The sequence below is a fragment of the Kogia breviceps genome, chromosome 3 (genome assembly GCF_026419965.1).
Source record: "Kogia breviceps isolate mKogBre1 chromosome 3, mKogBre1 haplotype 1, whole genome shotgun sequence".
NCBI lineage: Eukaryota > Metazoa > Chordata > Mammalia > Artiodactyla > Physeteridae > Kogia > Kogia breviceps.
Genome location: NC_081312.1, coordinates 158690400 through 158703692, shown reverse-complemented (window position 1 = coordinate 158703692; position 13293 = coordinate 158690400). Strand labels below are relative to the sequence as shown.

General features: G+C 42.0%; 1 protein-coding gene across 48 annotated transcripts in view; it reads right to left on the bottom strand.

Annotated features, from left to right (window-relative positions):
* The window catches only part of ZMYND11 (zinc finger MYND-type containing 11), a 128086-nt gene extending 118595 nt beyond the window's left edge, over nt 1-9491 (bottom strand). For 3 of the 48 annotated variants that reach the window (XM_067030125.1, XM_059056845.2, XM_067030160.1), the window contains exon 1: nt 9163-9273. The gene's annotated coding sequence lies outside the window, so the exon portion shown is untranslated. Of the gene's footprint in view, nt 1-8060; nt 8342-8742; nt 9124-9162 lie in introns of those variants that run through there. The other 45 variants (XM_067030141.1, XM_067030129.1, XM_067030138.1 and 42 more) reach the window with 36 other exon arrangements.
* Nucleotides 9492-13293: the final 3802 nt, after the last annotated feature.

The following is a 13293-nucleotide window of genomic DNA, read 5'->3' as shown; positions in this document are numbered from 1 at the left end:
AACCCCACCTTTGATATCCACCTTCCCTGACCATCAGCAGAGTGACAATATCAGAGCATTTCTGAGGAACCTGAAAAGACTTGCTTTTCTTCTAGGATATATTTATTTTTCAGGCTATTTTGATTATCCTGTGTAGGAAACTTCAAGAATAAGATTCCTGAAAAATAATTTCTGAGACACAGAGCTGAAGGTTGTAGAGTACATCATTTTCTATAAACCATTACAAAAAGAACTTTCTAGAAGTCGTCATATATACTTGGTATACTTAAAAAAATAAAAATTTGTAACTTTAAAAGTTAAAAAAAATCCCAACTGGAACTTTAAAATAGAGCTCAGACCCATCCCCAGAGATTCTGACTTAATGTTTTTGTTAAGAAAAAAAGTAATTCAGATGCTCGGTCGTGACTGAGAACCAGTGTACCATCAAGAGCTTCCCATGTTGTCATCCAAAATCCCAAAGAATTTATTTAAAAGAACAAATAAGATGCAAGTACTACTTCAAGTAAGGCTTTCAACAGTACGTTTTTCGTTAGCATTTGTTTAAAATATGCAAATGAATCAAGAGAAAGTCTAACTTTAAACTGGATTGGTGGTTGTTCAGCTTTTAATTCACTAGGAAATAACTGAGACTAAAGCTAGGTTTATTTTAATAATCATAAGAAAATAAAATTTAACTTTCAAATTACTCAAATGGAAGTTTCTTAACTAAAACAATCTAACACGAATACTGATCACAATCAAGAGGCTTCTTCAGAACTGTATGTGTAGAAAATATATGTGCAGAATAAGAATATATTATTTCAAAATAAGAGCTATCAGGTATTTTGACATTACACTAAGTGTGACATTTTTAAACTTATGTACAGTAGAAAAAGAAACTACTTTAAACTTTATATCCTCTACAATTTAAAAAGATAACATCTCTAATAGTAAATAAAATGCCCCGAAAACCTTGTAAATATGGTTATCAATGGCAAGCCCATATAAATCAATCTCACTTGTTCCTACCACAAGTACTGGTCAGCTAATGTATATATATTCAAAACTAATTTGAGAAGGGTTCCATGTCAAAACTCAATTGAAAATTCAGAACTTGATCTCCCTAACAGCATTTTTCAGGTACAGTTTTGAGACAGAAAAGCAATCAACAAGCAGATAAATCAAGAATCTACAAAAAAATAAAGCATTCATAATAACTTTCAAGCTGAGATACTTTAGCCTTCATTAAAAGACTATTTCTTTAAAAAAATATTTCTATAACTATTAAATATGAGAAAACCTTATGTAATATCCTCGCTGATGAGCATCAACACAATCTGAACCTGGGCATGCTACAACTCAGTTGATCTAAGTCTCCCTTCACCATATGCTTCACACTATTTTATTTTAGACAATAAACACCTACTGACTCCTGAAGCCTCAGCACTTAGAGTAACTTTCAAGAAATTAGCTACTTCAATCCAAAGTGAACTTATCCAACAGAGGGAATACTAAAAGATTCCTCAAGAGCACAAAAACTTTAGTGGTAAAGTTAATTTCAAATATTTTCAAACATCTCTCTCCTATATATAAGTATTAAAATAATGATTGTAAGTTCCCACACACACACCCCGTGGCAAGTTAGCTTCATAATGTGAGTTGCCAATAGTTACAGCAAGAAAATGAGCCAATTATTTATGCTTGCTCTTAGGTTACAAGCTGTTGTTACCAGTGAAACTGGAATTAACCAGAACTTTACGTATGGGATGTTCTGATTACCAGGAGGTTTCTAATATTCCTTTCTTTCCACCTCCTACTTTTGAAAGAAGAGTGAGCATAGTTTCACGTTCTTTTACTATTCCATATTTTTGCAGACATAAACGTATACTTGTAAGATGACAGTGTATGAGTACAAAGATCCAAGAAGTTGGTGAGTTTTAGGGAGACAGAGCAGCCACATGCAGTATAAGGGTACTTTCCTAGTGGCGCCGTGCTTAAGAATCCGCCTGCCAATGCAGGGGACACGGGTTCGAACCCTGGTCCCGGGAGATCCCACACGCCGTGGAGCAACTAAGCCCGTGTGCCACAACTACTGAGCCTGCGCTCTAGAGCCTGCAAGCCACAACTAATGAGCCCGCGTGCCACAACTACTGAAGTCCTTACGCGTAGAGCCCGTGCTCTGCAACAAAGAGAAGCCACCGCAATGAGAAGCCCGCGCACTACAACAAAGAGTAGCTCCCACTCGCCGCAATGAGAGAAAGCCCAGCGCAGCAACGAAGACCCAAGGAAGGGAGGAAGGAAGGGAGGGAGGGAGGGAGGGAGGGAGGGAGGGAGGGAGGGAGGAAGGGAGGGAGGGAGGGAGGGAGGGAGGGAGGGAGGGATTAAAAAAATAATTTTTTTTTTTTTAATGGAGTATAGGTTTGCTAGTCATAGACGTGAATTCAAATACCCCTTTGATCATGTGTTCTGTGTGACCCCAGGCACTAGTAACTTAACTCTTCCAAGTCTCTTCTCTATTTTAAGTTATATAATACTTATAACTGTGCTGTTTAATATTGTAATTTATCATATAATCATACTCTAATAAATAATTCCCTCATTATGCTGCTGTGAGAACTAAATGGAGTATGTAAAATGCCTAGGATAGTAGGTGCTCAATGACACCTTCCTTTACAAACAATGGTGCTGCCACGAGCAATACCTTTACAATGAAAAACAGCTTTCTAAAAACTGCTTACAAAGAAGACTTCTAAAGGGACATAATGTGTGCACATAATTGAAGTACAATATACTTATGACAGATTATCTTGCAATACACCACAGTATCTTCCTCATTTTAAAAATATAGCATTTTAAATCCCAATTGTGGGGCTTCCCTGGTGGCGCAGTGGTTGAGAATCTGCCTGCCAATGCAGGGGACACGGGTTCGAGCCCTGGTCTGGGAAGATCCCACATGCCGCGGAGCAGCTAGGCCCGTGCGCCACAACTACTGAGCCTGCACGTCTGGAGCCTGTGCTCCGCAACGAGAGGCTGTGATAGTGAGAGGCTCACGCACCGCGATGAAGAGTGGCCCCTGCTTGCCCCAACTAGAGAAAGCCCTCGCACAGAAACGAAGACCCAACACAGCCAAAAATAAATAAATAAATAAATTTTTTTTAAAAAAAATCCCAATTGTAAGAGTTGGTTATTAAGTAACAAGCTCTCAAAACAAATCCATTTCTAACTATTTGTATATATTTCTTTTGTTTACATGATAAATGCTTGGATAGGAAAGAAGTCTTCCTTCTTTAACTTCTATTTTAAGTTTACTTAGCACACAAACAGGTCAAATTAGGAAAAAATATTAAAGATTTTAAGTGGGACTATCTTTCATTTAAATGCTTAGTATCAGGAGAACAAAAAAAAATTACTAATCATAACAAAGTTGTTTTTAAAAATCCTCAAGTGGGGGCTTCCCTGGTGGTACAGTGGTTGAGAATCCGCCCAATGCAGGGGACACAGGTTCGAGCCCAGGTCCGGGAAGATCCCACATGCCGCAGAGCAACTAAGCCCGTGAGCCACAACTACTGAGCCTGAGCTCTAGAGCCCATGAGCCACAACCACTGAGCCCACGTGCCACAACTACTGAAGCCTGTGCGCTCTAGTGCCCGTGCTCTGTGAAGAGAAGCCACCACAATGAGAAGCCCGCACACTGCAACGAAGAGTAGTCCCCGCTCGCTGCAACTAAAGAAAGCCCACCAGCAGCAACAAAGACTCAACGCAGACAAAAATTAATAATTTTTTTAAATCCTCAAGTAGTTAATAATGTCGCGAAGTTACAAATTAGAATGAATTTGAAATCAGTGTTAAAACTTTAAAAGTAATCTCAGCTCAAATACAATGTACCTTAACTCACAAACATTGCTCCATAGCACCTGTACTTAATTTCTTGTTACACTTTATTGCACTTGCTTCAGTAACTGTGTTATCTAGCAAGTGTCTAGCACACAGCAGTTTCAATAAACAATGAATGAACTCAAGATATTAAAACATAGTCTATTACAAGAAAATACAATATATTTTAATGTGCTCTTATGAAACATTATGGACTAACTATAAAAGCATTTCTTTAAAACAAAACTAGTTTACTATACTTAAATATTTACTCAGTTTACAAAATTAAAACACTATATATAAGTTTTCAGCAACACACATTTTTCTAACTACTATATAAGAGTACAAGGTAATCTACTCAATATATTCCTCTCATCTCTGAAGAATAGATGAGTCCATATGATCCCTTAAAAATGCTGATATGACAGTATTCCATTACCTTTGTCATTTCTATTAATCTGTCTATTTCTTTAATTTCACATGAAATTAGGCCAATGATTAGCCATTATGTATTGATGAATAGAAAACAAACCCCCAAAGTACAATGAAAGATGTCTAAATATTTACTAGTTGAACAGAAATTAGACTTGTAAAATTGAGTTGAATACCTAAGCCTAACAATTTGCTAAATTTCCCTACTAAATACATAATGGTCTCTACAAATATTTTCTTAATTTCCAAATAAATATTTTTTAAATTTTGCATACTATCTATTTGCATTTGTAAGTAATTTGATATCAAATATTGTAAAGCATTTTCACAATACAAACTACAGGCATACCTCATTTTATTGCACTTCACCCTACAGGTGAAGTGCACAAACTGAAGGTTTGTGGCAACCCTGCATTGAGCAAGTCTACTGGTGCCATTTTTCCAACAGCATTTGCTCGCTTCGTGTTTCTGTGTCACATTTTGGTAATTACTGCAACATTTTAAGTTTTTTCATTATTACTGTATTTGTTATGGTGATCTGTAATCAGTGATCTTTGATGTGATTACTAAAGCTCACTAAAGACTCAGATGTTGGTTAGCATTTTTTAGCAATAAAGTATTTTTTAATTAAGGTATGTACACTGGTTTTTGGACATAATGCTACTGCACACTTAAAAGACTACAGTATAGTGTATATATAACTTTTATATGCATTGGGAAACCAAAAAACTCACATGACTTGCTTTATTGTGATATCTCCTTTACTGCGGTGGTCTGGAGCAGAACCCATGGTATCTCTGAGGTATGCCCATAAATAGCTTTCCAAGAATTTTCTAAGTGGAAAATCAGTAATGGGCACACACACACAAAAAAAGATCTTTCCTTAAGGCAGCACACATGTTTAAGATACTACATGTGAGATATTACATCATACTGCTGGGTATTTAGATTTCAATTTGTATCTCCCTTCCATTGTTCATTTCTATCATTTCACCTCTTATCACAGATTCTCAAGCCTGTATGTTATATGGATCATATTCTCTCAAAAAACTACTACTGATAGTTCATTCACTTCTTATAACAGAGAGTATGTATGTGTGTTGAGGGGTGTGTGGGTGTGCTACAAGGAGGTGGGACCTTACACAATTAAAAGGAAGACTGCTATGCTTTTAAGATGATCGTGTATGATTTTTAAAAGTGGGATAGTGTACGTAAAGAACTTTGCACAATGGCTGACACTTGGTAAACATACAATATATGATGCCTATTTTCATCAAGGTACTCATTTATGTTATAAACTTGTGGATAGAAAAACATTTCAAAAATCAAGACCAAAGGAAGACAGACCACTGATGATATGGAGAACCTTCAGATCACTACTGATCTTCACAGAATCACTGTACGGAAGCAGATTTAAATTGTTTTGACATTTTGACAATGCCACTGAAACAAAGTAACTGAAAGTCTTCATGTAAGAGATACAGATAGCAATTAAACTTGTTTTTCAGATGGGGAAACTGAGACCAGGCATGGCAAGTTTAAATAATTTGCCCAAGATCACTCTGCTAGTAATGACAGAGGTGAGATTCAGACCCAAGTCACCTGGCCTCAAACTCACGTTGCTATACTACCTCCAATCAAATTACAAAAATCTAATCAACCTGTAAAAAAAATTCAACGTTAAGTCCAAGTTAAGGTTTTCAAACAGTGAAACTTTTTTTTTTTTCTTTTTAAGTCAGACTCTTCTTAACATTTTCTCCTTTTTTCCAGATACAGCCTCTTGGCTTAAATTTTTTCTATGGAGAATTCAATTGAAGGATGGTAGGGGTAGGTAAACAAAATCTGATACCAGAGGTTTAGGGCTTTAAGCAACAGTAGGACAGTATTTGATACTTTATTACAAATGTTAAAATTCTTAATTAGCTTCAATCAGTGTCTCAATTTAGGTATACCAAAGGGTATGAATGTCTCTGTTATACACCACCTGAACAACCCTTAAAGGAAAAGTGGATACTGTTACAAAAAGGTGAGAGTTCAAATAAACACAGGTCAATTCACGGAAACATGCAAGATGACATACACTCAAAGTATCAACGTAATGATATCCTAAGAATATTACATATGAATTAAGGAGATAATTTTAACATTTTAATCGATTTTTCTTTGTAAAGCTGGGGGTACTTACATATATGTCTATTTAACCACCTTGCAACAGGTCTGAAAAAATAAACTGCCCAATTACAAAATGTAAAAGTGAGATTCCGTTTTCATATGAACAACATCTAAGGGGAAACATATGAACAACATCTAAGGGGGGAAAGTACCACAATAGAGATCCTCTATTAATCATGCATGGAGTTAAGCAAGAAAAATATTTTATTGATTATGTCATAATCCCAGCCCACATTTTCTGACCTCTGATTCTCTAACTTGGCCATCTTATAAGAGTCCACCAAAATAATGACTAATCAACGCTAAAGACAAAGAAAATAACATGCCTGTACAAAATTCATATTTTATCTCTTGCCTGTACAAGTTAGAATTCAGTAAAGTCACAAAGGTGACCCTGCTTACCAGAAAGCACTCAAACTTTTAAAGTACAACCAAGACTATCTCTCTGCTAACTTCAAACCATTAATTAGAATCAATGACCCAAAAACCTGAAAAGGTTATGCATCCCATAATTACTAAGCTACAACTACTACATTTCTCAGTTTAAAAGAAAGACGTTTTTCTGCCTTTAAACAGACTAAATTATTTTTAAGCAGTCTCCTGTTTCCACAGGACACCGCTTACTGTAGGATGCAGAACACCTGGGTCAGGCAGACCGGATGACCCAGGACGTAAACCTCAGTAAGCCCTGTGGGCCTCTAAAAATCTGACCCAAGCGGGCCCCTCCAACCTTCAGGCACCCATCCCTCAACAGGGTACCTGCTTTGAGTTCACAGGACCCCGGGTACTATGTACACACCCCACAAGCACACACGAAGCACCATGAACACACAGTATGTAACACCGGGTATGACATGCCCACACCGGGAACCATGTGGACCCGTATATAACACCAGGCACCACAGACAACTAGGTACCATGCACACACTATATGTGACACCGGGAACCATGCCCATACCAGGTATGATATCCCCACCGCATATAACACCAAGTACCACCAGGTGCACACCGAGCACCAGAAACACAACGGGTATCATGCATGCTCCCACGGTATATAACACCAGGCACACATTCGGGACCACGGACACACCAGGCAGCATGGACACACTAGGAATCATGCCCCACCACATACCAGGTGCACACTGGGCAACACCGACACACAGCATATAACACCAGGCACCACGGACACACCGGGCACCGTGACCACACGGTATGTAACATCGACCACCATGGACACACTGGGTATCACACCCCCACCGTACGTAACACCGGGCACCACGGACACACCGTGAGCGCCTCCAGCGCTGGGCCAGAAAGGCGTTAAGGGGACAGTCCACGCGGAAGTTGGGGGTCCCAGGCCGGCTGCTAAGCCCCAGCTTAGCTCCCCTCCGGACGCCCGGCGGGGTGGGTGGCGGACACTCAGGCGGTCCTGGGGGCCCGGGAGGATCTGCGGAGGAGGCAGAGGCCTCGCTGCCGCCCGTTCCCAGCCCCGGGGACCAGGCCTCGCCTGGGCCCTTGGGGACCACCCTGCCCAGCCGCGGCCTTCGCTCCCAACAACTAGCCGTCAAGGCAGACACCCGCCCCCCACCCGCCCCCAAACTCACAGGGCCGCGTCCCGGCGGACCCCGAGCCGAACCGCTAGCCCCGAGGCCTGGGCGCGCGGGGAGGACCGGCCCGGCGGGCGGCGCTCACGCGACTCCCCGGCTTCGCGGCCCGTGCAGGCCCCGCGCCGTCCTGCTCCTGCGGGGCCTCCTCCTCCTGCAGGGCCGCCCTTCCCCGGCCGGCCAAAGGCGGGGGGCGCAGCCGAACCCCCGCAGACCAGCAGGCCCCTGCCCGACGCAAACAAAGCTCCGCCGTCCACTCGGCGCTGTTTGCGGGGGGCGAGCAGCGGTCACGCCCGCGGCCCGAGAAGCTGCAGCCGGGCCCGAGCTCCACAAACACCCCGCCTCGGACACCCCGCCCGCGCCCCCGCCCCCGCCCCGCCACCGAGGCCGAGCGTCTCCCACCATTATGCTCCGGTCCTCGCCGCCGCTGCCGCCGCGCCCAGCCCTCCCCCTCCGCGCCCGGCCCGCCGCCCGCGCCGCCTCCTTCCCGCCGCCGCCTCCTCCGGGCCAGGGCCGGCAGGGAGCGGGGGGGCTGCGGTCTCCCGGCCTTCTAGCCACCGCGGGCCCGGCCTCCCTGCCGCCCGCCCCGGCTCCCCGGCCTCCCCGGCTCCCCGGCCTCCCCGCCTCCGGTTACGCGGACCCAGCCTCCCTGCCGCCCGCCCCGGCTCTCCGACCTCCCCACCTCCGGCTCCACGGGCCCGGCCTCCTCCCTGGCTCCGCGGACCCGGCCTCCCCGCTCCGGCTCCGCGCCTCAGGGGCGCCATGTTTACAAGCCTCCACCACAGAAACTCGCGAGCACCCGGCGAGGGAAGCGCTGAGGCCCCGCCGCCGCACTTACGGTGTCTCCTCGCCGAGCGGCGGGCCGTGGCCGGGCGCGGAGTTGAGGCGCCGCCGCCGCCGGGAAAGTTTGCGTCCTGCGAGGCCGCGGCGCTGCTCACATGGCGGGCTGAGCGGGGCGACCGCTTGCCGGCCCGGCCTCCTCACCGCCGCCCGCCCGCCGCCCCCGGGCTTTATTGTGTGGCCCGCCGGCCGGCCGCGCTGCGGGCTCGGGCTCGGCGCGGGCTCCCTCCCGGCCCGGCCCGCCGTGCACGCCCACACCCACCTTCCCGCCGTCCTGTGCTCCGCGCCTCTCCCCAAATTTGAGCATATTCTTACATATCCACACATGCACTTCATATCAACACACACGTGAAAGCTACGTACGTGCGGGCACGCGGGAGCCGGGAGCGGAGCGCACAAAGATCCGGCGCCCGCAGCATCGTCAGCTCGGACCCGCGGCTGCGGGCACTGCCCGGCCGACGCCTGCTTTCGTGTGCCTCGTACCTGCCTAGAGTCACCGTCGGAATGGCAAAGTCTTGGAGGAGCATTAATTTTTTAATTGGCAAGATCGGTAAAATGGTGTTAATACCTTTTAAATTCTGTCAACGAAACAAATTGCGGGAATATGCTGAATTCCTCATTCCATACGTGCACAAACAGGACTTCAGAAAGAACGGGACCACCCATTACCGTTTTGGCAAAAACACTACCAATTTGTGTAAGGAGAAGGTTATCTTTCTTAGTTTATAATTCTAGATCTAAGAAGAGAAGATCCCCATATGTGGATTAAGAAAGTCTCAGAGATAAGCATACTTAATAGATTTCACATGTTTTCTCTAATGACCTTTGTCCATAGGAGTTTGGAAGGAAGACCTATCAGCCAAAACTTCCTACTCTGATTCTCTTTGGACATATATACCTGAAAATCACCGGAAGACACTTGTCCAAGAAATTTGGGGATTCTAATCCAATTCAACAATCTTTCACAGCTGGTCTCTAAGTTAGAATTTAGAAATGGGTGGTACTTGAATAGGAGTTCTATGATGTACACCAATGGAAGAAACAGTATTTCATAGCCCTGGTTCTAATACATCCCAGAGAGATTTTGGTTATCTCAAGAGACATCACAAAATAATTTAAACTCATTTTAATTGTATGGATAAATATAAGCCATTAAAATCGAGCAGAGGGATTAAAAGACTTCAGAAAAAAATCAAGCCATATACCTGGTTTGAATGCGGGACCAGGACTTCTAACAATGAATAGCTTTAAGTAAATCATCTTTTTTTTTTAAGTCATCCGTAAAATAGAGTACTGCATGATTCTATATATTTCACAGAGGCCAGTCAAGGAAGACATCATATATGTATAAAAGGAAACTTACATTTTAGGAAAGAAGTCACTGACTCTAACTGCACATTTTTCTACAATCAAAGTTTTTAGCCATCATTTTTATTTCTGTACCCAGATATTCTCTCTCATTTTACCTTGGTTTTGCCTAGAATTTAACCCTTGGCCCTATACTCCCTTCAGAACAGTTTTATTTACCTTATTTTCCCCCCGGCTTAATAACTAATAGGCAGGGGAGATGGTCTGGGGGCCAGAGGTTTGGGGTTGGGAGTTGGAGGGAGGCCCAGAAGACCCAAATAGTTATTTCCATACAACTTAGGTTATACTATGAATTTATCTGCCAAACTGCAAAGAGAAGGCAAGGAACTGAGGTGTCAAGGAAAAGAGGGAAAAGGAAGAGTAGTGGGCTGTGAGGAATGGTTTACATCAACTTGGCCATGTTTCAGAGATTTAGCACCACCCAAAGAAAGACCCCACGCAGCACTCCTAATTCTTCCCCAACCCCAACTAACGCTAGACAGTTAAGTAATGTCTGACTTGATCAGCACATCACCTTTTCCAGATTCTGCTTTAAGAAATATTATGTAAATAGAGAAGGCATGGATTATTCAACAGGTTGGTGTGGAATTTTTGTCTCTAAAAAAATAAATCAAATCATATCCTTACCTTACACTCCACACTTTAAAATAATCCAAATGACTTAAATAATACATATGTATAAACTGAAAATCATTATTCTAAAGGTAGAAGAAAATATAGGTGAATGTTTGTAATATTAGTGTGGAGAAAAATATACTAAGCTCTAAAGCAATGATTTTTATCAGAAAAGAGTGATAAATTTGACTATATAAAAATTTATGTATCCTATATGTCAAAAACAAATATAGACCTATTTTAAAATACACCCATTAGGGTTACAACTTTTATACTTTATAAGGAGTTTCTTCTAATACCCTTTTCCCCACTTCCTTCACATAATGAAGACCAATTCAGATTTTTGAGGACCAGTTTAGAGAGGGTGACTTCACCGTTACATAGAGTTGGGGGTATCCTGCTAAACTCCCATCTCAGAGTGTTCCTGGTTTGCTAGTACATAGCAATAACAAGCTCATGCATGTGCTCCTGAAAGTGTTGCTTTTATTTCTTTAAAGTTTGGTTTTATGTTTCTATTTTGCATTAAAGGTTGAATTACATAAACATTGAATACTGTATGTATGCTTTGTTTGAGAACGGTCTTAAGTGTGATGTACAGAATAACTATGAAAAACCTTCAGGAATGCAGGTGAACAGCACATTATACAGAAATTAGTGAATAGAAATTGTTATGTTGTGTTATCACAAGTACTGTAAACTAGTGAAGTAAAATAGGTCTATTTCAATGAGATTTGGTGTTTTTCATTTATGGGGACTTTGGCATATATATATCACCTTTTCTAATTTAAAATAATAATAGTTGCATTTTCAACTTACAATAATATTTTTTTTATAACAAATTACTCTTATAAGGTGAGGAAGACTGTACAAGTAAAATTAAAAGGCAAACAAACTGGGAGAATATATATATATGCAAGAAATAAGAACTAGGGTAATAGTCTTTAAATATAAAAAGCAATGTCACATCAGTAAGATAAATACCACACACACCACCAAAAATAGAAACAAGACCATGGATAATTTAGGAAAAAAGAAATATAAATTATTAATAAATATTGACAAATGTTCAAATTCCCTAGTAATATAATGACATAATAACACAACACTGCTTTTCTTCAATGGCAGAATTCTTCTTCAATGATAATGCTATTGAGGGTTAGCGAGATGGTCACTCTTTCATACACTATTGATAGGAAATTGAATTGGTATGAATACTGGTTGAAATACCAGAGCCTTAAAAATATTTATATCTTTAAGCCCAGACGCCCACATTTAGAAATCTATCCTAAATATATCTTCTGAAAGACAAGCAAGAATGTATGCACAAATTGTTCTTCCCAGCTTAAAAAAGTCAATGATTTTCTGCAGCATCTTGAATAAATCAATCCCTGTTCTTTGGCTCACAAGGCCCAGCTTTGCCTGGCCCCTACCTACTTCCTAATTTTAACCTCATTCTACATTTCATTCCTGCCTCACTAACCTTTGTCCCATATCAGAACAGTACAAAGTTTGTCCCCTCCTTCTGGAACATCCTTCCCCTGTCTCCCTGGGGATAATCCTACTCATTCTTCAGGTGTCTATTCAATTGTCACTTTTTCCAAAAAGTGAGCCCCCAGTCTAAGTTGGCGCTCTCCATTTTTCTCCATAAGACAAGATTATTGAAATGATATATTTACCTTAGAGTTTATAGACTAACGAGCTGATTTGCTCTCCATAGCATACCCAGACACCCAATGAATATGGTAAATGCAAAAGTGGCACGGACAAAATTGGTGGTCTCATTGCACTTGAGAGGGTACTATCAAGATACTAGCGTTTTGCTTTTAAATAACAATACCAGAGGCTCTGTCACACAAGTACTGTAGTCCTTCTTAATGCACGTTCATCAAAATTACATGTTAATTAATTCATGTTATACTTAGGTTAATAGCTCAGGGCTGTGGGATAAAGGATATTGTAAATGAAGGTCTCCCAAGCCCTGAGAGGAGCCAAGTTATGTTCTCTCTGGCCATGAACGCATGAGTGTGTGTGTGTGTGTGTGAGTGAAACAGGCAGGTATATATGCCTGGGGTGATATTTTTGAAGCATATTAATAAGCTTTTCTCCTTTGCATTTTCAGGCACGAGGTCCCTAGTTAGCCTGAGGCATCTGTGTACCTTGGAGGGCATTAGGATTGGCACAGCAAGAATTTATATAGACAGAAAGTCAATATCAAGTGGCTGACACTCCAAATAAATATTAATCTACAGCAAGATGAATGGATTGCAAGCATGGCTTTGTTCAGAGATAACACAATTCTCCAAATCACTTTTTCTCCTTTTTTAACATTTTTAGAAACAGATCTGGCATAGGAGACCTGAACTTCACCACCCAGGGTTGGGGCTAGAATGAAACTGCCGGGGAAGAGGAG